The sequence below is a fragment of the Poecile atricapillus genome, chromosome 19 (assembly GCF_030490865.1).
Source record: "Poecile atricapillus isolate bPoeAtr1 chromosome 19, bPoeAtr1.hap1, whole genome shotgun sequence".
Classification (NCBI taxonomy): domain Eukaryota; kingdom Metazoa; phylum Chordata; class Aves; order Passeriformes; family Paridae; genus Poecile; species Poecile atricapillus.
Window position 1 is genome coordinate 8,642,507 of NC_081267.1, and position 25,279 is coordinate 8,667,785.

General features: G+C 49.5%; 1 pseudogene; it reads left to right on the forward strand.

Moving 5' to 3' along the window:
* The window catches only part of LOC131586342 (uncharacterized), a 448,419-nt pseudogene that overhangs the window by 410,429 nt on the left and 12,711 nt on the right, over nt 1–25,279 (forward strand).

The window sequence follows — 25,279 nt, forward strand, 5'->3', positions numbered from 1 at the left end:
CCCACAAAGGTAAGGAGGATGGAGAAACTCCCCATCTGTCTTTGTTTTGGAAGACAGGTGTCTGCTAGGGAGGGCAGGGGCCTCCCCTGGAATGAAAATGTAGACCCCCTCTCTCTACATTATTATAATTCTGAAATCAAGGGGCTTTCAGGCAGAGATCTGGGGATAGGAATAACAGTTCTTTATTAGTATTTATAACCAGGCAAACAAACAACAATAACTACAGCAATAACAAGAAAACAGAACCAGGGACCCCGTGACAGCTTTCTGGCTGAGATGGGATGGAGGAGAGGCTTTGTTTCACAAACCCCCTCGGGCAGTCAGTCCCGGTGCTCCTGCAGGGCTCTGAGGAACACTCAGCTGGAACAGCAGGGATGAGCTGAGATCCTGGGCTGGTGGCTGAGGTGGATCAGCAGCTCCGTGGCGGTGCCTGGCACTGCCACACGTCCCGGCAGGACAGGGGGTGCGAGGCCACTAACGAAGAGGGAAGGAGAAGCAGCAGCAGCTCCGTCTGGGTGATGGCAAAATTCCCTTCTCCCCACCACAACAGCTCCGCGCCCAAAGTGTCCTTCTCCGAAGCTTAAGAAAAGCCCGCCAAACTGTCCCCACCCTCCTTTTTCCTGCCTCCTTCCCCCCCTGGTCCCGGCCACTCTTTGTCTTTTGTCAAGCACCCACCAGGTACCCAGAGTTAGGTTGTCCCAGCAACTAATGGGTAAAAATTCCACAGGCAAGCCAGAACTGAAAAAAAGGACATCTAACCCCCAACAGGGTGCCTTAATCCCTCTTAGAATAAACATTACCAATTAAATGCAACTTCCTGTTTAATTGCAGAAGTGGAAAAAATGTTCCAGAATTCTAAAACTACTTTGAAAACTATGTTATTAATATGGCAAAAGGGAAGAAACATTTGGGGATTACTTCCTCCTAGAAATAATCCTAAATATTTCAAAAAATTTCTAATTTTTAAAAATAAAATTTAAAGATAACATGGTGGGTTCCCCATGCCCAGCTGCTTCCTGCCCATCCAAGGCTGTGGCCAGCCAAGCAGCTGTGCCAGTGCTGGTGGTACCAGCCAGACCCCAGAGCAGAAGCCCAAAGGTGTTGCTCAAGCTCTGCCTTGGCAGGAGGGTCCTGCCTTCAGTCCTGTCCAGACACCAGGGCCAGCACTTTTCTGGGTGGCGGCGGCACAGCAATAAGCTGATAACGCAGCTTTGGCAAGGAAAACAGACACGGGCTTGGAGATGCAGGAAGAAAGGTGCAGTTCTCCCTGCCTGAGTGTAGTGGTTTACGTTCACACTGTTATAAATGCATATCATATTATTGGCTTTTCGCAAATATTATAAGGAATGTTATGTGTATAAGATTAGAAAATCTAGCTGTATTAATATAGTTTCCTTTATTTCTGTTATTGATGAAACTTAGAAATAGTGGTATAATACATATATATTAAGCTTTGGCATAGTATTAAAACAAAAACTACTTTAGTTTGTATAACCCAAAGACTGAAAAAGATAGCTGGAGACGCCCCCTACATTCAGAAACTATCTTATCCAGATGAAGACAGCAGTGACCAGAACTCTGGGGGAGGAATTTATTGCATTTCTGTTATCAGGGAATGTAAATCTCATTGGCACCAAGAAGATTGATCCATTGGGAAGGGGGCAAGAGAAAACTAAACAGAAGAACACCAAAGATCCTAAGAAGAATGTATGAATATGCATGAGAATTTATGGATATGTAATAGGATTCTGTTTTTAAGGGACAATCCTTTGTTAGTAAGGTGTGCTCTCTTGGCTGAATGCAGAGACACCTGGCTGTATCTGTATACTTCACTTTATTTTTAGCTCCTAATTATCTTTTTATTAAACCTTTAAATTATATAAGACAAATATGTGAACCTCGTTTTTCACAACACTGAGCTGTTTGGCCGGACATCTGAAGCTGCAGAGGTGTTCCTGTGGAGAGAGGAGGTGGCTGAGGTCCCCAGCTGCCGCTGGCACTCAGGGACCCTCCTGCACAGCAGGGCCCAGAGCTGCCAAGGCTCCCCAGCACGGCTGGAGCTGCTGGCACAGCTTGGCCCAGCTGGACAGCTGCCCCTCAAGGCCCTGGAGAGCAGGGGATGGCTCTGGGCAGGGTCCCTGGCCAGGAGTGGGCCCCAGAGCACCTCTGCCTTTCAAGGACAATCTCGTCCCCGCTCTTTCTCCTGCCCACCTTGCTTTGCCTCTGCCCGCTGCTCCTGGGGCTGCTCTTGGCCAGGCAGCCTCAGTGGCAGCCAGCACTGGCTGCAGCCCCAGCGGGCTCCCCAGGACAAGGCCCAGCAATTAAGAGGCCAAAGAAAGGCCTGGGCAGCAGCAGAACTCTCAGCAGAGTTATTTGGACAACCACTGACTACCTACAGGTCCACAGCAGCTTCACTGGGAATGTTTCTATTCTACAACAGACTTTCAAAAGAAGCTGTTTGAGGGAAAGATGAACTAAATACTCACCGTTTTGTCTTCCATCCATACCAGATTCCAACACCGCATAAAACGAAGAAATGCACCAAACAAAGCAGGCCTGCCATTAATTCTAGCCAACAGCGTGTTCCCTGACAGAAACTTCTTCCAATGCCTTTCTGGGAATTGGGAACACGTGTTGTGGTGCTGGCTGCATCTGTGGGAGAATTGGGCAGTGAGAGCCTGTGCTGTGCTGTGCTGCTGAGCTGGCAGCATGGTGGGTGTGTTCAAGATGCTCTGTTTCCCCCAGAGCTGGGGCCTGCAGCACCTTGCCAGCCCTTGGCACAGGCTGTGCCACCCAACAAAGCCCAGAAGGCCGGGAGCAGAGCCCAGGGAATGCACAGCTGCTTGGGCAGTGGCTCCTTCCAGGGACACAGGCCAAACCCATCCCTGAGCAGCCACTGCCACCCCTGACCCTCCCTGCTCCGTGACAGCTCCCCCAGCCCAAGGGGACAGAGCCAGGCCCTGTCAGGGGCCAGTGCAGCCCCTGCCCAGTTGGGAGCCAGGGCTGGCTGTGGCTCTGGGCTCGTGGGAGGGCTCCTGCTCGGGGCTGCTCCTGTGCCTTGGGCCTCTGGATGCTTAGGGCCAGCTCTGGAAGCAGCTGCAGTGGGATGGATGTTGGTGCATGAGTCCCATTTCCCAGGGGCTGGGAATGAGCTCCAAAGGCCTGGAAGCTGAGGTGCCTCCAGCTTTGGACGCTGCTGGGCCATGCAAGGAGAGGCCCTGTGGGAAGAGCTGCTGGCACACAGCCCCACTGAGGGCTGAGCCCAGCACAGCAATCACCTCCTGTGCCTGGGCCCATGCCTGCCTCAAAAATTGCCTCCCTTCCTTCAGGAAATGCCGCCTTCCATAGAGCCTCTCTGCCCATCCCTTGAGAAAGGAAGAGGCACAGCTGGATCAGATGGAACCATTACATAGCAGGGAAGTGGCCTCTTCAGGAGGCAGTGCTTGTCAAAGACATGGAAGAGGATCAGGAAAAGTCCCAGGCTCTCTCTTGTCCAAACCACCACCTCTCCTGATCTGCTCAGAGACCAGGAAGTTGCAGGGGATCTCAAGGTGTGTGTGGCCCATGATTCAGTTTGGGCAGCCTGTCTGCTGATGCCAAATGCCTTCCTGCAGAGGCTGGGGAGAAACTGCATCAAGGCCAGGCTGGGAAACATCCCTGCAGGGCTTGAAAGCAGCAGCAGGGCAGCGAGGCTGCCATGGATCCCTTCCCATGGTGCAGGGCATGGCATGTCCAGAGAAAGCCCCCGGCTGCTGAGTCTCAGGAAAGGCTGAGGGAAATGCACCCACCATGCTCTTTGAGCAGTTCCTTCTCTATTTCTTTCAGGATATGGTGTGACTCAAGTGATTCTTTCTGTCCTGTGGCTCTGTTCTTCCCTCTTTGAGGACCTTAACAAAAAATAGTTCCATTTCCCAGGAATGGATCCTGGAAAAGCGATGCTCAGCCTGTGGGTACGGCAGGAACACACCACTCACCCCTGCGATGGGAGCTGGGCTTGTGGGCAGTAATCAGCAAAGGAGCTGGGAAAGTCCTCCCTGCAGACACACCTGTAACTCAACAGCCACAGAAGCTTCTGTCACCTGGTTCCTACCAGGTTGTCAATGATTATTCCTTGATGGGACACTGAGAACATACCTGCAGGAGGATCCAAGGGCTTCAAAACTTTATGCAGCCAATCTAATGGAGAAGCCATCCCAGGAACCTCATCTGGAAGGGAGCACAGATGAGAACCTTTTTCAGGGTGTGCTGGGATCGCCTTCTGCCTTAGGGAACTGGGCACTGCAAGGGGGTTGGGTAAGGCCATGGGAGCTAGATGTCAGTGGACATGGAGAAAGCTGTAGAGGGGCCTGGGGAGCTCTGGGCTGGCTCCTGGTCACTCTCAACACTCTTTCCATGCCCTGTGCAACATCCCTGAAGGGTGGGCACTCCCCAGCAGCAGAGATGGCAGCTCAAGCCTCAGCAGGGCTCAGGCCCAGAGGCACAGCAATTACCTCCTGGGACTGTGCCTGGCATGGCCTCCCTTCCTGCAGCAGAGGCTGCCCATGAGCCACTGCTTCCTCCGGGAAACGCTGCCTTCAGCACAGCCTCTCCATCCACTTCTGCAGAAAGGGACAGCTGGATCAGATGGCAGCATTCCCCACTGAGGGAGGTGGCATCTTCAGGAGGTAATGCTTGTCAAAGACTTGGTTAAGGACCAGGATATCATATAAACTTTTGGGATTGGCCAGAGCCCTCCCTTCTCCAAACAGCTGCCATTTCTGGTCTACCCAGCAACCAGGGAATTCTACAAGATCTCAGTGTGGGCATGGCCCATGGTGCAGTTTGGGCTCCCTGTCAGCTGATGCCAAATGCCTTCCTGCAGAGGCTGGGGAGAAGCTGCAGCCAGGCCAAGCTGGGAAACAACCCTGCTGTGTTGGGCACTGCATGTCCAGATGTGCAGAGAAAGCCCCTGGCTGCTGAGTCTCAGGAGAAGGCTGAGGGACACGGACCCACCTTGTCCTTCCTGCAGAATTTTCTTCAGCATTTGCCTTATGGGTTTGGATGGCTCATGGGGTATCATAACTCCTGTAGCTTTGGTATTTCCTCTTGGAGGACCTTAGAGGAAAAGAATTCCATTTCAAAGGAATGGATGCCAGAAAAGCAATGCTCAGCCTGTGGGGTCAGGAGGGACACACCACTCACCCCTGTGATGGGAGCTGGGCTTGTGTGCAGTAACCAACCCAGAAGCTGGGAGAGTCCTCCCTGCAGACACACCTGTAACTCAACAGCCACAGAAGCTTCTCTCATCTCTGCTGATCTGCACAGGCAGCACTGAGCCGCAGGAGCAGTGAGGGGATAGCGCAGGGAGAGGGCACACACGTGCACAGCTCTGTCCTGGCACCTGCAGCGATGCCGCCCTGGCCGAGCTTTGGGCTCTGAGCTGGCAGCTCTCCCAGGGGGAAAGGCCTTCACCTACCCTCACCATCTTCCAGAGCCTCAGTCCTGGATGTGGGTTGGGAAGCCAGATCACCTTCAGCAAGTGGCTTGGCTGCAAAGAAAGGCAGGGCAGAAGAGCTCCCGTGGATCTGTAGGAGATCCTCAGGCTCCCTGGGGCTGGCAAAGGAGCCACACAAGGCACAGCCCGGGGACAGAGCCTTGGGCCCATCCCTTCCCTCTCTGCTCTTCTCTATGGCTGCACAGAGCACACGGGGAAGGAGACACTGGCATTGCACACAGGAAGACGACTGACAGCTAAATGCTTTTTCTTCCAACTGGCAGTGGCCTGTGGGATCCCTCAGGGCTCTAGAAGGGAGCAGGGTGAGGTTTCCAGAACCCATCAAGCCTGAGATTATGTTAAGAGATACGGCACATGAGTGAGCTCTTGCCACCTTGTCATTGCCTGTTCTGTCAGTAAAGGGAATAGAAGAACTTGCCTCCAGCATTCTCCAAGATATTCAAAGTATCATTCAGTAGCACTTCCAAATAATTGAGGTTGTGTTCCAAATCTAGAAGGGAGCACAGATCAGAACTGTTTCCACGGTGTTCCGAGATCCCCTTCTACCTTAGGGAACCGGGCAGTGCAAGGGAGTCGCGCTAAGGCTGTGGGTGCCAGATGTCAGTGGACATGGCCACAGCTGCAGAGGGGCCTGGGGGCTCTGGGCTGGCTCCTGGTCACTCTCCACCCTCTTTGCAGGCCCTGTGCAGCATCCCTGGGAGAGGTGGCTGGAGCAGCCCAGGCCCCACTGGGGCCCTCTCTCTGCCACAGCTGAAAGAATTGTAAAAGCAATGGGGAAGAGCTACAGCAGGCAGTGCCACAACTGTCCCTCAGGCCCTCCCTCCCTCCTGCCCATGTTCTGCTGGGACAGCTCTCCTATCCCATAGGGACAGAGCCAGGCTCTTTCAGGTCACACTGGAGCCTTGCCCTCCCACTCTGCCTATTCTCCAGCATGGGTGCTCTTTTGCAGCTGCTGCCAGGATTTGGGACCTGTCTCCCACAGAGGGACCCCAGCAGGACTGCTCAGTAGGTGAGTACCCTGAGCCTGCTGGGGATAATTCCACTGGGCTGTGCTGGTCTTGTCCGGGCTGTGCCCACACTGCCAAGCAACAGAGATGTACAGCTCAAGCCTCAGCAGGGCTCAGGCCCAGAGGCACAGCAATTACCTCCTGGGACTGTGACTGTGCCTGGCATGGCCTCCCTTCCTGCAGCAGAGGCTGCCCATGAGCCACTGCTTCCTCCGGGAAACGCTGCCTTCAGCACAGCCTTTGGGTTCATCTCTGGAGAAAGGAAGAGCCACAGCTGGATCAGGTGGGGCTGTTCCCCAACAGGAAGGTGGCATCTTCAAAAGGCAATACTTGGCAAAGTCATGAATAAGGTTCAGGAAGCCATCAAAATTTTGGAGCCAGGCCAGGGCCCTCCCTCCTCCAAAGAGCTGCCATTCCATATCTACCCCAAGACTGGGAAATTGCAGGGGATCTCAGGGTGTGCATGGACCATGCTGCAGTTTGGGCTCCCTGTCAGCTGATGCCAAATGCCTTCCTGCAGAGGCTGAGGAGAAGCTGCAGCCAGGCCAGGCTGGGAAACATCCCTGCAGGGCTTGAAAGCAGCAGCAGGGCAGCGAGGCTGCCATGGATCCCTTCCCATGGTGCAGGGCATGGCATGTCCAGAGAAATCCCCCGGCTGCTGAGTCTCAGGAGAAGGCTGAGGGACATGGACCCACCATGGCGTCTATCCAGATCACTCAGCATCTTGTCTCCTATAGGTTTGTTCCTCCCTCTAGGAGAACCTTAACAGAAAGTATTTCCATTTCAGATGAATGGATCCCACAGAACCAGGCCTCAGCCTGTGGGATCAGCAGGGACACACCACTCACCCCTGTGATGGGAGCTGGGCTTGCGTGCAGCAACCAGAAAAGGAGCTTGAAATGTCCTTGCTGCAGACACACCTGTAACTCAACAGCCACAGAAGCTTCTGTCACTTGGTTCCTGCCAGGTTGTCAATGATTATTCCTTGTTGGGACAGTGAGAACATACCTGCATGGGGCTCCAGAGGCAGAAAATCATCATGAAGCCAAGCTGCTGGAGAAGCCTTCCTACCACCCTCATCTGGAAGGGAGCACAGATCAGAATCATTCCATGGTGTGCTGGGACCCCCTTCTGCCTTAGGGAACTGGGCACTGCAAGGTGGTTGGGTAAGGCTGTGGGAGCCAGATGTCAATGGACATGGCCAAAGCTGCAGAGGGGCCTGGGGAGCTCTGGGCTGGCTCTGGTCACTCTCCACCCTCTTTGCAGGCCCTGTGCAACATCTCTGGAGGGGCAGCAGGACCAGCCCAGGGCCCCTGAGGCCTCTCTCCCTCACATAGAGTAAACCCTCCCTAAAGCCCTGGGGAAAACCATCCCCAGCGCTTCCCAGAGAGAAGGGAGCACTGTCCCGGGAAAGGGGACCGAGGCCGCCGGCTCACCTGCTCGCCCTGCTCGCCATGGAGCAGCCTGGGCAGCCCTGTCAGGCAGGGCCACTGCCAGGAGGAGCAGGAGGAGGAGGCGCAGAGCAAAGGCCATGGTGCCTTGCCCACTGCCAGTCCTGCAGCTCTTGCTGCCACCACTGTCCTGACACCGCTGTCCCAATGTCAGCACCGCTGCTGCCGCCGCCGCTGCTGCCACAACAGTCGTGGTCAAGGACTGACTGCTCGGTCCTTGTGGTGCTGTGCAACCACGGGGCTCTGGGACCTCTGTGACCTCAGAGCCTGCTGTCACCTCAGCCTGCTGTCACCCCAGAGACTGCTGTGACCTCATGGCCTTGGCTGTACCCCCTGAATGTACTCCCATCTGTACTCCAATCTGTACGGGACTGATTGTAAATCTTTGACTTCATCAAAGGGTCATTGATAAACAAAACCTTGGTTTTGCCTGCTGACATTGCTGGTCAGGCAGTGTCCCAGGAGATGCTCTTGATGGTTGCCTCTTTTCCTGGGCATGGCACTGGAGGAGGTCCAGGCCCAGGTGATGCCACTGAAAGAAATGTGCCCTCATCCCAGGGATGCTCAACACGGACTCCCCCAGCCCCTCAGTGCCCTGCCGCTGGTCACAGCAGCCCCTGCCTGGCTCCTGCCTGCCCACACCATGGTCAGCCCTGCCTGCTCCTGGACATGGAGCTCAGCCAGAGCTGGTGCTGTGTGGGCTTTGCTGGTGGTACCAGCCAGACACTGGGGTGAGAGCTCCATCTCTTTATTGGAACAGAAGAGCTGTGCTGGGCCCTGCCCTGGCAGGAGGGACCCACCTTCAGTCCAGGCCACAGAGCAGGGCGGGTCCCTTCAGGGACACAGGGCCTTGCTTTGGCTGGTGGCAGCATCTGCACAGCAGCAAGCTGGTAATGCAGCTGTGACAGGGACATCACGTATGGGCATGGAGATGTGAAATGTGTGGTGCAGGTGTCCCTGAGGGAGGTGTTTGGCCTTTCCTGTGAAGCTGCAGAGAGGAACCTGTTGAGAGAGGAGGTGGCTGAGGCCCCAGCTGCAGCTGGCACGCAGGGACCCTCCTGCACACTGGGAGATTCTCACTGTGCTCAAAGTTTCCCTCTGAAGACTAAGAGGTGAATGTGGATGGGCTTAACAATTGGTCTGCAGGCCAAACAATTGAGTTAGCAAAAGAAGAAATTGAGAAAATACAAGTTTATCCATAGCAAGGAGGAAAGCAAGGCCATTGGCATGGAAACCAATAAAAAGGTGCATAAGGGGTATTTGCAGTTGTAATAAATGGAATTGATTCGTGCTAACTAAATTGTAACTTTTATTAAAGTTATTATTAGAAACAATCAAGAATAAGTGTTACAAAGCAGATGTACCCCTTTGCAGATGTTACATGTCAAAATTAAGGTACAGGATGTAGTTTAGAAGATAAATGGTGTCTCAAGACCAAAATGGCCTTGAGATGGACCAAAATTAGAACAAATTTAGGCATTGGGCCTAAAGCTTGGTAAACATAAGGCTAATTAGTAGACTAACATAACACAAGGCTTAGTACACACACGCAAACTTGTAAGATTATCCGAAGGACAATGAAGAAGAGGAGAAGCCTTTGCCAAAAGACCACCAAAAGAAGACTGAAGACCTCCTAACAACAAGTGAGGCATGCGCCGTGAAGAAAAGTGACATAAAGTCAGAAAAATTGGAAATAGGAGGAAACTTACAGGAAACATTAAAGAATATGTAAAAGCATACAGTATATAAGTTTAGCTTGAAGTGCTTTGTTTTGAATGTGAGGCAGTGTGGGAAGCCTTTGTACCCTGGTCGGTTTTGCTTATGCTTTAATCATACTTAATTACTAGCAGATTATATATATAAATTTTAATTTTTATTAAACAGTATTATTTTACTAAACTGTATTCTTTTATACCACATTACTCTTCAGTTTAGTAAATTGTATTCATTTTTAATTAAACTGCCATTAAGCCAAGGGACCTAGTTGTCAAAATTCTAATTTCATTTATAACAATATTTTAACAAGGAAGGCTGGTACAACAACATTGGTATTTAACAAACATGACACAACATGAGGTATATTAACAAAGAAGGCCCCTTACGGTGACAACATTCTACTGTTCAAACTGTAAAACATCCTTCTGTACTGATCAGGAGGTCACGATTTCCTCTTTACAATCCTGATGCTGAATGTCTCCTGAGGAGGTCTGGTCACAGAGAAGAATGAGCCCCTTGTGGGCTGCCCCTGTTTGGACAACCTGCTCCTCACCCCAAGCCTCAGCATGTCTGACATCGCCCACCTGGGACTGACATCCCAAAATATTGAGAACATTTATCAATTTTTGATTATCATTAAAATCTAATTAATCAATAAAAATAAAATTTTAATTTTTACAATAATATTATTCTTCATTTTTATAACCTAATTTTTATATTTATATGAAAGAATTGATACAATTTTAGCAACTAAAAACATTATCGGTCCTTGGTTCAAAGTACTACAATTCCCTTCATTAATTGATCACTATTTCTCCCTCTTTTGCTAATTACACCTATTTTTAGTCTTTTGAGCATATTTTTTTATAATTTTCTCAGACAGGGTAAAAGGGGCCACTTTGGGGTCCATGGAGACTTTTCTGGGGAACATTTGGGGCAGTTTTGGGTCTGGGGAGGGAATTTAGAGAGAACCTGGGGGTCTGGAGGACACTTGGGGGAGCCGGGTGGGCACTTGGAGGGGCACTTAGGGATTCTGTGGGACAATTCGGGGTGCGTGGGAGCACTTGGGGGTCCAGGGGGGCGCTTGGAGGTCAGGGAGGGGAATCTGGGGGCCCTTCGGGGTCCGGGCGGGCACTTGGGGGGCTGTAACAGGGAATCTATGGGCCGCGGGGGATGATGGGAGTTGTAGGCGCCGGTATAATATGGTTTAATGTGGCCGCGGAGCATCACGGGAGTTGAAGGCGCAGCTCCAATGGGTTCCGGTGAGGCGCGGGGCATGACGGGAGATGGAGTCCCGGCTGGAATAGCGCTCTATGGGCGCCGCGGAGCATGATGGGAGCTGTAGTCCCGGAAGTGGCTCAGAAGGCGCGTTTGGCGGTGTGGGGAAGCGCTTGGAGAAAACTTTTGCGTCCGAGCCGTGGCTGCAGGTGATCGGGGCGAATGTATACGGCTCGGGAGCACTTGGGGGGAACCTGGGGAGCTGTAACCGGGCTCTTTAGGGCGCGGGGCACGGCAGGAGGTTTGGGCGCGGAACTGTGTTGTGGGATGATGGGAGATGAATTCCCAGCAGTGGCTGGAAGGGAAATCTGTGGGGTCGGGAGCATTCAGGGATCCAGGGACGCTTTGGGGGGTCCCGAACGGGCGCTGAGGGGGCACTCGGGGATCCTGGAGGGTTTGGAGGAGACTTATGGGACATATGGGGGGCGATCCCGGGGTTCTGGGGAGCGCAGGGCATATTCCCAGTTCCTCACAACCTGGTCTCAGTTGCCCCCTGCAGGCTCCTACTCACTGCCAGTATGATCCCAGTATGATCCCAATATGATGTCAGTACACCCTCAGTAGAATCTCAGCCACTGCCAGGATGATCCCAGTACAAACCAGTCCCTGCCAGTGCTGCCACTCCTGGCATCCCCCAGCCCTCTCCGTGTTCCCCCCTCCCGCATCTCCCCAGAGCAGCCCCAAGGCCTGGCAGTCCCCAGCCAGGGTCCCCAGCCAGCCCCAGGTTGGATCTGCAGCCCCCAATTTTCCCAGTTTCCCTCTCCTTTTCCCCAGGCCGGGTTCCCCCCGTCCCCAGCGGGTGGGAGCAGCGGAGAGCCCCGCGCTGCCCATCCCGACCTGTCCCGGCTCCATCCCCGCTCCTGCCGTGGGCTGTGAGGGGTTTGGGAACGGGGCACCGAGGGTGTCACTGCTCCTGGGGGAGGAGGAGGAGGGATGGAAGAGGAGGGATGAAGAAGGAGAGAGAGAAGGGATGGAAGCAGGAGATGGAGCTGGCGTTAGGGAGGAGAAGGAGGAGGGATGGAAGGGGAGGAGAGGGAGGAAGATGTTGTAAATACTCCACAAACCCCTTCATTCTTGTCCCCCATGGGGATGTGTCGGCCCTTCACAGAACACGGGCGGGAAGGGGTCTCAAAATATATCCAACATGGACCTAAGGTATTTTAGACAAAGAAGGCTCAGACTTACGAGGCGTGGTCCTGGGTTTATTGTATGTGGATCACCCGGGGCAAGAAAGAGGCTGAGATTCCTCGGGTGCTCTCTTAAACTTGGGGGAGGGGGTGGCCAGGGGATACAGGGGGGTTACAGCCAATGGGATAGGGAAAAGAAAAGGGAGGTTAGGTAGGGACAAACCTTATACAACACCAAGGGTGAGTTCTTCCCTTGGGACAGACCATAGTTTTTTAAATGCACTTCAACAGGAAGAGGAGGGACAAAGGAGGATCAGGGAAAGGAGAAGGAACCAAGAGGTCAAGAACTCCCTGAATTTACAGTCCCCCACCTGTGGGATCATCACCCCCCATCCCACAGGTGCCCCGAGAGGGGGAGCTCAGCCCAGATCTCCTGGGGGGTCCCTGGGTTGGGTTTTTTTGGGGGGGATATTTAAGAATTCAGGACTGCAAAGCTGAGCAGAAAATGCCCCTTGGGGCGACACTGGGGGGTCCCAGCATCCCTAAGTGGGGAGATGGAAATGAGGGGAACTTTTCAGATTCCTGGCACTCCCAGCAGCCTGGGGAGGACAGGGATTGAGTAGACAGGGGAACACCAATACAAGCGTGACCCCCAGCAGCTGGGACGGGGGGGAACCCCTGAACACCAAAGGGGAGAGACCAGAGATGGGGAACTCCTGGGAGGAATTTTCACGGCTGAATCTTGGTGTTTGGGAGGTTTTTATGGATAGCTTGGAATTTCTAGAGATGGACGTGGGCAGGAGGAACCCCCTAATCCAATGTGCTCATGAATTGTATTTTTCCCCAAACCAGGATTTCCCATTCCCAAACCTTGTCCAGATGGAGAGGAAGGCTGTGAGGAAGAGGAAGATACCCCAGGACACCCAGGCAGGTGAGGAGGAAGTCAGTGCCCCTTTCCCCCTCTCTCCTGCTCCATCTCCCAGCCCAGCATGGCCCCCGGCTGCAGGACAACCCCGCTGCCGACGCCGTCCTGCCGGGGACACTGGGGGGGATCTCCTTCCCCTTCCCTCTGGCACGGAGGCAAATCCCATCCTCTCCTTGTCCTTCCTCCCCCAGACAAGGAGCTGAGGATGGAGACCAGGGAGGACAAATCCCCACATCAGAACCTCGTGGAAGAGGCCGTTTTGAGCGGCTCTACAGTGCAGGAATCCAACAGGAAGGAAAAGCTTCAGAGATCCCACAGGAGGAGCAGTTCCTCACCCATCCCAGGGTGCTCTGAGGAGGAAAGACCCACCCTGTGCCGGGAAGGCGGCCAGAGATCCAACCGGGGCTCTGAGCTGGTGGTCCATGAGCAGGTTCAGGATGGGGAGAAGCCCTACAAGTGCTTGGAGTGTGGGAAGAGCTTCAGCCGGAGCACCAAACTGATCCGCCACCAGATGATCCACACTGGGGAATGGCCCTACGAGTGTGGGGAATGTGGGAAGGGCTTCAGCTTCAGCTCCCAACTCATCACCCACCAGCACATCCACACTGGGGAGAGGCCCTACGAGTGTCCTGAGTGTGGGAAGAGGTTTCACAGCAGCTCCAATCTCCTCCTGCACCAGCGGATTCACACGGATGAGAGGCCCTTCCGCTGCCCTGACTGTGGGGAGGGCTTCAAGTACAACTCCTCCCTCATCACCCACCGGCGCATCCACACTGGGGAGAGGCCCTACGAGTGTGGGGAATGTGGGAAGAGCTTCACCTGGAGCTCCAGCCTGATCTTCCACCAGAGGACTCACACTGGGCAACGGCCCTATGAATGTGGGGAATGTGGGATGACCTTCAACCAGAGATCAAAACTGACCATCCACCAGATGATTCACACAGGGGAGAGGCCCTATGAGTGTCCCAAGTGTGGAAAGAGGTTTCAGACCAGCTCCCATCTCCTCCAGCACCAGCGGATTCACACGGATGAGAGACCCTTCCGCTGCCCTGACTGCAGGAAGGGCTTCAAGCACAACTCCAACCTCATCAGGCACCGGCGCATCCACACTGGGGAGAGGCCCTACGAGTGTCCCCAGTGTGAAAAGAGCTTCACCCAGAGCTCTCACCTGGCCAAACACCAACAGAGGCACCAGTAAGGGAAGCCCTGCGAGTGCCCCAAGTGCAGGAAGAGCTTTGTGCACTGCTCCAGCTCCATCCCCCATCAGAGGACCCACGCGGTCCTGCGCGGAGCCCTGATGACCCACGTTCCCAGTGATCTGCATTGGGAACACACTGAGCTGGTTGTCATTTTATTTTGTTCTGATTATCTTTTGATTCATCTTCATCCCTTTAAAACAGACAAAATTTAGGTAAAAGTCTACAAATTCATCAAAGGCATCTAGAGCCTCACATTTTACTAGTGCTTCAAGGTTATCTGGTATTCATGGAAATGCTTGGGTGTTGTGGAGCTATTTGGTGGAGTTTTCTCCATTTTTTGGCACTCAAAGCAACGAGAGTTTGAACTGTGATCTCAAAACCACTCAATGCCACTGAAAACTGCAGTCACACTCAAAACTATTGGAGTCCACAGCCCCTCAGAGTGTGATGCCTCAAGTTTTAGCTTTCATGTCTTTCATATTCTGTGCTGCCTAGGTTTTTATTTTTGAACTTCCTGTTAAGTGTTTGTGAGCTCTCTTCACAGAGTAGGTAGACAAAACAATTCCTTTTCTAGCTTGATACCAAGGACAATTATCACAAGTTTCAGGCCCAAAAGTTTAAACAAGGGTTGGACTGAAGAGAGAAAACAAGAAGGATGGGACTTCATCATCTGAAGCTGTAACTGGACAATGAACCCAAATCTGCAGATGGACCTGAACTTCTAAAAATGTGAGACCTCGTGATGAGTTGGTTTTGGTGGTTTTTTTGACTATTTTTTGCTCCATTTTGGGTGTAGCCCTTTCCAGGCTCTTGTACTGCCCAAGGTCATTCCTTTAAGGCCTTTTAATAAACTTTATTCTTAACTTGGTCCAGCCTCTGTTCTAGGTCAGCCTTCTGAAGGCATCAGGTGGAATGGGGTTGGAAGGCGACTGGGTGAAGTGGGATGTAAATCAGGAGGGGTGAGATGGGCATTGGGTGGGGCAGGATGGTTGGGATGGAGTTTGGGAGGTGTGAAATGGGGGAAATCAGGCTTGGGAAGGGGGTCTTGATGTCCAGCAGTGATGGGATGGGTTGGGACTGGGGATATGGGGTTGGGTGTGCAATGAGACAGCCAAATTTTGGGGATGATGAAGGGAGGGTGTGTCCATTACTGAGTGAGGTTTTGGATATTCCACATTCCTGAAGAGATTTTGGGTATCTCACATTTCTGAGGTGGTTTTGGGGCACTCCCCAGCTCTTGGGGTGTTCCTGAGAGCAGCTCCATGGAGCCCCATTGCCAGGGCTGGTTGCCATGGGCACGAGCTCAGAGCTGTAGCCAGAGTGCGTTGCCTCGGTGCTGGAGAGCAGAGAAATGATGAACGGCCCCAGACATCTCCAGGGTGTGTTTGGGGGGCAGAGCAAGTTCTGCCTAGGTGGGGCGGTCACTGCCCCAGCCCAGCCACTGCAGCCTCTGCTCCAGCCCCAAAGTGGCTGCCAAGCCCCTGTCACCCCAAAAACCCCAGCTGGGAGAGGGAGCAGAGCAGGTGAGGCTGTGACACGGGTGTGACACTGACATGTGCCACGGCCCTGGAGCTCACAGCAGCTGAGATGGCGCTGGATCCAAGGCTGACTGTGGATCTCTGTCCCTCTCTCTCTTCTCCTGACTTCCTCTTCTCCAAATCTGGACAATTTTGATGGGTTAGTGTTTGTTCAGTCAGTGTTTTGTGAAGTGATTCACTGTAATTCCATCTTTCTTTAAGATTTCTTAAGTGCCTCATTCTCTAAAGTTTGCAAGTAAAAGTTTGTTTCCCATCCTCCTGAGAAGTTTGTTGTTTTCTCCCATGCACTGCCCGAGGGGATCGAGGTACCTCAGGTCCCTTTCCAGCAGGGCCCGAGCGAGCTTGGGGCACAGCACAGGGAACTGCAATGCTGAGCCAGCCCTGGCTGGGTTGGAGGAAGCAGAAAGGCCAAGCCCTGAGCCCAGGCCTGGCACAGCAGGGCCTGTCCCTCACGGGTGGCTCGGGGCTCTTTGTGGGGCAGTGGGATGTGAGGGGCAGCAAGGACAAATGCCATAAACCTGCAAGCCCTGCCAGCCTCCTCAGGGAGGGCCGAGGGAGGAGCAAAGACCTTCCTGGTGCTGTGCCCTGGGCCAGGAGGGATTGTGCCAGTGGAGTTGACCCTAAATTTCTTCTCCCAGGCAACTTTAGGACATGGAACGTGGAGAAGCCAGAGCCAACTCTCAGCTTTCCACAGTCCTCCAGTAGAATCCTGTGTGGGGAGCAGCCTGGGAGCAGGGTTTGTGTGTCAGGGGAGGGGAATTCAGAGCCCTTTTCTCCCCCATAGCCTGAGGGTCTGCATTTTCAATGGCCCTGCAGCTGCCAAAGGGGCCTTTTTCACCCAGCTGAGAAGAGTTCTGCTGATAGCCTGTCCTAAACCTGTTTTTCCTGCAAATGTGCCTATGAAGCCTCATTTTTTGCATCCCCAGGTCTTGTGTGCATGCAGGTTTCTCAACTGAAACGTAGAACAGTTCTGCCAGGTAGGAGCTCTCTTTTTCGTGGTGATTTTTTTGTTGTTTTTTTTTTATAATTATCCCTCTGTCAGCTCTGGGCAGAGCTCTGTAACTGTGTGTGACACTTGTCTGTGGCACTGTGGGGATGGCCAAGGGGACCTTCCCCGAGCTGTCTGCAGAGGAATCCACAGCAGCCCAGGCCGGGGGTGCTCAGTGGCCGCTCAGTTCCGCTGACTGGACGCGGCTCTGGACGCTTCCCTTGGAGCATCTCCAGGGAGGGAACGCTGGGGCTGCCCCGGCTGTGGTGTCACTGCCAGGGGAACGCTGGGGCTGCCCCGGCTGTGGTGTCACTGCCAGGGGAACGCTGGGGCTGCCCCGCTCCTGCCCCACCCCATCAGCTCTGCCAGCGCCTCCAGGGGACACAAAGGCTGAGCCAAAGGGTGAGAGTTGCACAAGGGGCTGAGCTGGGATCTGGGACCCATTGGGATCATGGAGTCCAGCCCCCGGCCCTGCACAGACACCCCAACAATCGCAGCCTGTGCATCCCTGGCAGCGCTGGCCAAAGGCTCCTGGAGCTGCGGCAGCCTCGGGGCCGTGCCCATTCCCTGGGGAGCCTGGGCAGTGCCCCAGCCCCCTGTGGGGGAAGAAGCTTTTGCTGATCTCCAGCCCAGCCCTGCCCTGGCCCAGCTCCAGCCGTTCCCTCGGCTCCTGTCCCTGCTCACCTGGGCAGAGATCAGAGCTTGCCCAGAGAAGCTGTGGCTGCCCCTGGATCCCTGGAAGTGTCCAAGGCCAGGTTGGAAAGGGCTTGGAACAGCCTGGGATAGTGGAAGGTGTCCCTGCCATGGCAGTTGATGGAATGATAAGGTTCACTTAAGATTTAAGGTGTCTTCCACCCCAAGGCATTCTGTGATTCTGTGATTTTGGGAGAGATGCTGAAGCTCTGGCTCAGCTTTATCTCAGCAAATGTCTGGACCCAGCAGCAGCCATGGGTGGGATCATCTCCTCCCTCTCGCTGTGGCTGTAACTCACCCAAGGGCAGTGTCATAAATTAAATTTGGACAACTAGGTCTATTGAGTTTACAGCAGTTTAATAACAAGAAAAAAAATGATACAATTTAGTGAATTGAATACAAGAATCCAATTTAATAAAAGAATACAATTTAGTGGATTGAATAGCAATTTGATATAGAAGGAATACAATTTAATAAAATAGTACAATTTAGTGAATATTGTTATAAATACACTCGAGAGAGTGTTAAAGTTTAATAAAGGGAAGTTTTATTAATTATAGCAAGCAAGCAATAAGCAAAAGACAGCGCTGGACAGCCGGGAAGCGATCCCGCTTCACCGCGGCCGTGCTTCCGTTTTCCGTGTGTCTCCTTTTAATCAGTCCGGCTCTCCGGGCTCTTCTGTGACGTGTCTTTCCTCGAGTATTTCTGCACATGCGCCTTCATCGGTCTAGGGGTTCGGTCGTTTGGTCTTTACTTTATCTTCCTTTAACCTTTCTTCACTGTTCTCTGTAAAGGCTTAGCTCAGTAATTTTTTGGAATGCAAGGAATCTTAGCAAGGACATGATAAACGTCAGTAGCTATACAAGCATCAGTTACTATGCATACGTAAGTAACTATCGTAAGTAAGTAAGGGGTAAGTAACAATCTTGATTTTACAGAATATAACATTACAGGATATCATATCTGCATGTTTAGTCGAACAAAAGGGTCTCTGTTTATCACAATCCCCCCTTTTTCTATTCCCTACTTTTGTTCGCTAAATCTTTGCAATTCTTTTTTACTTAGTTCTAAATAATCTTCGGTTTCTGCCTCATTTAAGGTGAGCTGCTTCTAACTTGCTTTTTACAATGTTAATAACTTTATTAAGAATGCAAGGGCTAAAAGTAAGTCTTAAGATTAGTAAAATTAGTGGTCCTGCTATAGTAGATAGTAAAGTTGTTTGCTAGGGAGAATAATTAAACTAGGATTCGTACCAACTCTGTTGCATTTGTTCTTTCTTTCTCTTTTCCTGTTCTTTCTGTGATTTGGCCATGGTTTCTCTTACTATCTCGCTTTTATTTACATATACACAACACTCTTCTTTAAGTGTAGTACACGGGCCCCCTTGTTGTAAAAATAATAAGTTTAATCCTCTTCTATTTTGCAAGACTACTTCAACCAGTGAGTCTAAGGAGTCTGTGAGGTCTTTTATGGATTCATCAATTCTTCTTAAATTTTCATCTACTGAAATTTTAAGCTCTTTAAGCCCCTGGTATTGATTAACTAAGGATGCTACACCTGTTCCTAATCCAGCTCCTTTTATGGTTAGTAATACGGCTATTGTTAATACTGTGAGGGGTTCTCGTTTCACCAAACGTGAAACGTGTTCTGAGTTTTGGTATTGTGTATACATATATTCTTCAGGATGATAAATAATTCGGGGAACTATTATAACTTGTATACAAAATTCATAGGTTTCATTAAAGACTGTTACAGAGACACATGGGGTTACTCTTAAAGTGTTACAAACCCATTTAGTATTAGGTGCTGGAATCAGCTACTGAGCTGGCTTGCGAGGGTCATCAATCTGTATTTTTATTTGACATAAATGTTTCTTATCTGGGGGCACATTTCCCACACATTTCCCTTTTCCAGTGACTCTAGATAATGTTATTCCTGGAGTGTCTTCCCTTCCCGATTTCCATAAGCAGGCAGCAGGATTAGTGCCGTTTACTCTTTTTGGTTCTGCTATGGAACCTATGGCCTCATAAAAGGGTGGGTTAATGTTATAGCATAACCAACATTCTCTGGTTAAATTTGGGTGTGAATCATTTAATACTTTAAAGGTAGCTTGCAATATTTTCCAAAGAACTTCATTTCCATATTCTTGGGGTGTCTCTACTGTGGTTGTTACTTGTGTGCTATTTTCTAATTTTTCTGAATGGTTATTCTGATTTCTTACTTTGGGGTCTTCTGCTCCCCACACCACTGGATTTGGTCCAACAGATCCCGAATCATGTGGAACCATCTCTTTCTTTATAAGAATGTGCACTCCCCGATCTTTTCTGGGTTCCCATACCCTGAGACCCCAGGTTCGTCCTAATAACCACCCAGGGTCTTGGGACTGTGTAATATTGATGTAATGAAATTTGCAAGTTTCAGTATATGTTACTTCCCTTGAGGGGCTTATCCAGGGCTTTATACATCTATGTGGACTCTGTTCAACCTTTAAATACTTATCTGGGTTCTGTACTTTTTACTCTATGGAAATTGTTTCACAGCCTCAATATTTATAGTAAAATTCCCCAGGGTAATTACAATATTCTCTGCCTGGATTAGAAGCTGGGCACATATATAGTACTTTACGTCTGGGCAGGATACGATTAATATTCTTTTACTTAATAAGAAAATCTAGTGTAACTTGAAAACTAGGGGCCCCAAAGGTGATCTGTGATTGAATAATAGCCTGGTCTTCCTATTGGATTAAAGACTAATTAAAAGGGTTCGTGAGTTTTACTTATACAAATGTTAAATGTGCTAATTAAGATTGTAAATGTTATTAACTTCTTTAATGAGCATTAGCTTCCCCTGCTATAATAGAGGCTTTTCTTTTGTATAGTGTTAGTTTTGATTTTCCAAAAATTATTTCGCTGGGTTGTATCATTTCCATTCTTGTGCCATTTCCTGGTCCATGACCTCTTGGTCCCATATATATTGGAGTGTTTCCTTCCACAGTTTATTACTCCTCTGCCTCTCCCGTCGTCGACCCGGTTGCCACGGGACACGGGGTGTACCATCTTCTCGGCAGCAAGAGTATTCTTCGGGAGGGAAATTACTCCTTCTCTTATTAATTCTTTGTATGTATTTTTTTCAACTTTTATGCTTTACTAAAGGGGTATTACACCTCAATTCCTGGAGACACTGTCTGCACAACTCAGCTACTATATTTACTATAAAAGGTGCAGGTTCGTTTGGATGGTAATAATACAAGGGGTTAACTCCTCTGGCATAAATAGTCCACCACTCCTCTGATTTTGTCTCAAATTTTTTTTTTTTTGCTCGTATTCTAGTTATTAAGGGCCAATCCGTGAGTTTTCTCTGGGCAGTGTAGCAGGATCTACACACCCCTCTTAGTGGGTAGCCTCTATGACAGTGGGTCCACTAATGTTCTTTACATATTATACATTTAAAACAAACAAAAAGATAACAATTCTGACATAAAGTACAGCCTATTTTAACACTTCTATTATATATTTCTTTACTACTAGATGGGGGTATTTTATATTCTATATAAAAAATCTTTATGAAATTTACTCTTTATAAGTTTTTAAGCCGGTTAATAGTCCTTGGATGTTACTTTGTTCGGGATATCTTAAGTCTCAGGTTCCCAGCCGGGCTAACCACTTCTCAGTTATTAGTCTTTTGTGGCTTCACAGGTCTCTTTATACGACTGGCATGTGTCCACTCCTTTTCAGCTGTTCGAACTACAGAGTCAGTTGTTAATAACACTTGGTACGGCTTTTTTCACTTCGGTGTTAGGGATTTTCTTTCTAGTTTCTTATCAGCGCTTACTCTCCGGGTTGTACCTGAGAGTGTAGGGCAGTTGAAGATAACTCCATTCTCGGTCACTATTAAAAACTCAGAAATCTCAGTTAGAATAAAACAGTATCTCTTGTCACTTGAGGGATGAAGAGGGTTGAAACCAGAAATAGATAGATTGTTAAGTAAGGGACTATTAGAACCATGTATGTCACTTTTTAACACACCCATACTGCCAGTAAAGAAGCCAGATGGGACTTATCGTTTGGTACAAGATTTAAGAGAAATTAATAAGAATTTAATAAACGTACAGTGGCACGGTTCCCTGTAATAGAAAATTCGTATACATCATTAAGCAAATTGGGACCTGACAGTCTATAGTACAGTGTTATAGATTTAAAGGATACATTTTGGGCCTTGGTCTCATCTCTTGATGAGACTAGTCGAAATTATTTTATATTTGAATGGGAAGATCCAGACACAGAGAGGAGACAACAATTGAGATGGACACTATTGCCCCAGGGATTTACAGAACCTCTCAACTTGCCTGGACAAGCACTAGAACAGATTCTACAGGATTATCAGACAGACCCAGGAGTGACTCTGATACAATACGTGGATGATTTGCTTTTAGCTGGAAAGAGGAGGAAGATGTAAGGAGAGAGAGTATTAAATCGTTAAATTTCCTGGGTTTAAAAGGATTGCAAGTATCTAAGGCAAAGCTCCAATTTGTGGAAAAGAAGTAAAATATTTAGGCCATTACTTTAGAAAAGGGGAAAAAAAATAGACTCTGAAAAAAATACAAGGAATTTTGTCACTACTAATTCCTAAAAATAAAAGACAGATACGTCAAATCTTGGGTTAACAGGGTATCGTAGACAGTGGATTGAAAACTATAGTAGTAAAGTATAATTTTTATATCAAAAATTGACACAGGAGGGAGTAATAAAATGGAGTTTAGAAGATACAGAAAAATTCCGGGAACTACAAGAAAGTTTAATTCATGCTCCTGTCTTGAGTCTCTCAGATTTAAAGAGACCCTTTTACTTGTTTGTAAATGTAGAAAATAGGGTCGCCTCTGGAGTCCTAACTCAGGAGTGGGCAGGGAGGAAGAAGCTAATAGGGTATTTATCAAAGATCTTAGACCTTGTGAGTAAAGGCTGGCCAGCCTGTTTACAAGTAGTAGCAGGATGTACCTTACTGGTGGAAGAAGCTAGCAAAATCACCTTTAATAGCAATTTGAAGATAATGTCCCCTCATAACATTCGGGGTGTGCTACAACAAAAAGCGGAAAAATGGATTTCAGATGCTAGACTTTTAAAACATGAAGGAATTCCAACTGAAGCCCTAAACTTAATATTAAAAACCACAACTGTACAAAACCCGGCTGCCTTTTGTATGGAGAACCTGAAAGTAAATCTTTGACACATGACTGTATAACTACAATTGAGGAACAAACCAAAATTAGACCTGATCTGGAAGAAGAGGAATTAGAAAGCGGAGAAAAGCTGTTTGTGGATGGGTCCTCCAGAGTGATAGAAGGAAAGAGGAAAACAGGCTATGCTATAATAAGAGGACCTGATATTCAAGTTTTAGAATCAGGTCCATTAGACAAATCTTGGTCAGCCCAAGCCTGTGAATTGTATGCAGCATTAAGGGCATTGAAATCACTAGAAGGAAAGGAGGGGACAATATATACAGATTCCAGATATAGTTATGGGGTGGTGCATATGTTTGGTAAACTGTGGGAAGAAAGAGGTTTAATAAACTCTCAAGGGAAAGATTTGGTTCATCAAAAACTTATAATTGCAGTATTAAAGGCCCTGAGAAGGCCCAAGAGGTTAGCAGTGTTTTATTTGAAAGGACACCAGAAGGGAATAGACTTGAGGAGTAGAGGAAATAATGCTGCTGATTAGGAGGCAAAACAGGCGGCATTACAAACAATGGTCATAAAAGAAAAAAAAAGGGAGGGACAGGAAGAAACTTTAGAACATAAGAATAGTGACTTAAGAAGTAGATTTACTGAGGAAGAAAGGCCAAAACTCCCAGAGACAGGAGCAATAGAAAACTCAGAGGGGAGATAGCCTCTCCCAGATGGCCGGGAAGTACTACCAAAAGCCATAGCTCAAAGAGTATTAGAAAAATACATCAAAGAACACATTGGGGAGCACAAGGGTTAATAGATTATTTTGCAGCAAAGTATATGAGGTATTCAAAACTTAGCTAAGCAAATTACTAGAAGCTGCCTCCCATGTTTAAAAACAAATAGGAAAAATCTCTGAAAATTACCTTATGGAGGGAGACCCTTAGCAAAAGACCCTTTGCAAATATTCAAATTGACTTCACAGAACTACCAAAGGTAGGAAGATTTAAATACTTCTTGGTCCTAGTGGATCTTAGTAGATCAAAATCCTAGTGGATTTTCTACTCAGGTCTTTGCATAAGCACTTTCCTCTGGGTTAAAGGGGATCCTTTGTTCCCAGGAATTTAATTTTTGTTTAACCCACTCTTCGGTTGATCCAAATATAGGCCAAAATACATTCTTTGAAATTTCTTTCCCTCTCTATATTACTACACAATAATTACTACACAAAATCATTTTTGCCCTATCTTTATTTTCTGTCCCCGGGAAATGTTTCCAATTATCTAGTATAAAACTCAACGGACTATCTTTAGGTATCAGTGGGAGTTTAACAGGTACAGGAGGCTTGTTCTTCCCCTGTCCCATTCTTCCGGAGTGCCTTCAATCACACAATTCCTTTCGCTTCCCCTCGTTCGTACCGCTCTTGCTCGGGGAATCCAGCTGCCGGTTCCCTTCTCAGACACACACACACTCACCACACTCCGGGATCCCGACCCCGCCCAGACGGATCCCCGTTATACTCACGCGTCCCACGTCCCGCGTCTTCGTCCGGACTCTGTGCACAGAATTTAAGGGGTCGACCGGTCTCCCTTTTGCTTATTGCTTTAATTTTAGGTTCGTCGGTGCAATTGAGGCAGAAACCGGCCCCCCCGGGCCGCTAAACCTTAGAGCGGGGCGCCCCCCGGAAGTGCCGATCCGTCCTACAGATTGCATCCGAGTCACGGGCACCAAATTGTTATAAATTCACTCGAGAGAGTGTTAAAGTTTAATAAAGGGAAGTTTTATTAATTATAGCAAGCAAGCAATAAGCAAAAGACAGCGCTGGACAGCCGGGAAGCGATCCCGCTTTGCCGCGGCCGTGCTTCCGTTTTTCGTGTGTCTCCTTTTAATCAGTCCGGCTCTCCAGGCTCTCCGGTGACGTGTCCTTCCTCGGGTCTTTCTGCGCATGCGCCTTCATCGGTCTAGGGGTCCGATCGTTCGGTCTTTACCTTATCTTCCTTTAACCTTTCTTCACTGTTCTCTGTAAAGGCTTAGCTCAGTAATTTTTTGGAATGCAAGGAATCTTAGCAAGGACATGATAAACGTCAGTAGCTATACAAGCATCAGTTAATATGCATACGTAAGTAACTATCGTAAGTAAGTAAGGGGTAAATAACAATCTTGATTTTACAGAACATAACATTACAGGATATCATATCTGCATGTTTAGTCGAACAAAAGGGTCTCTGTTTATCACATTTAGGGCGCGGGGCACGGCAGGAGGTTTGGGTGTGGAACTGTGTTCCGAATGGCTCAAATAGCACGAGGGATTGAGCGGGAGATGGGGTTAGGGAAGAAGTGGAGGAGGGAGGAAGAGGGGGAGCAAGAGGAAGAGGAGGGACAAAGGAGGATCAGGGAAAGGAGAAGGAACCACGAGGTCCAGCACTCCCTCAATTCACAGCCGCCTACCTATGGGATCATCACACCCCATCCCACAGGTGACCGGGGAGGGGGACCTCAGCCAAGATATTTTAGGTGCTCCCTATTTTGGGCTGCTTGAGGGGACGTTTGGAGAATGAAGAAATCCAAACCTGAGCAGAAAATTACCTTGGGGGTAAATTAGGGGTCCTGGCATCCCTAAGTGGGGAGCTGGTAACCAGGGGAACTTTTTGGATTCTTGGCACTCCCAGCAGCCTGGGGAGGGCAGGGACTGAGTAGACAGA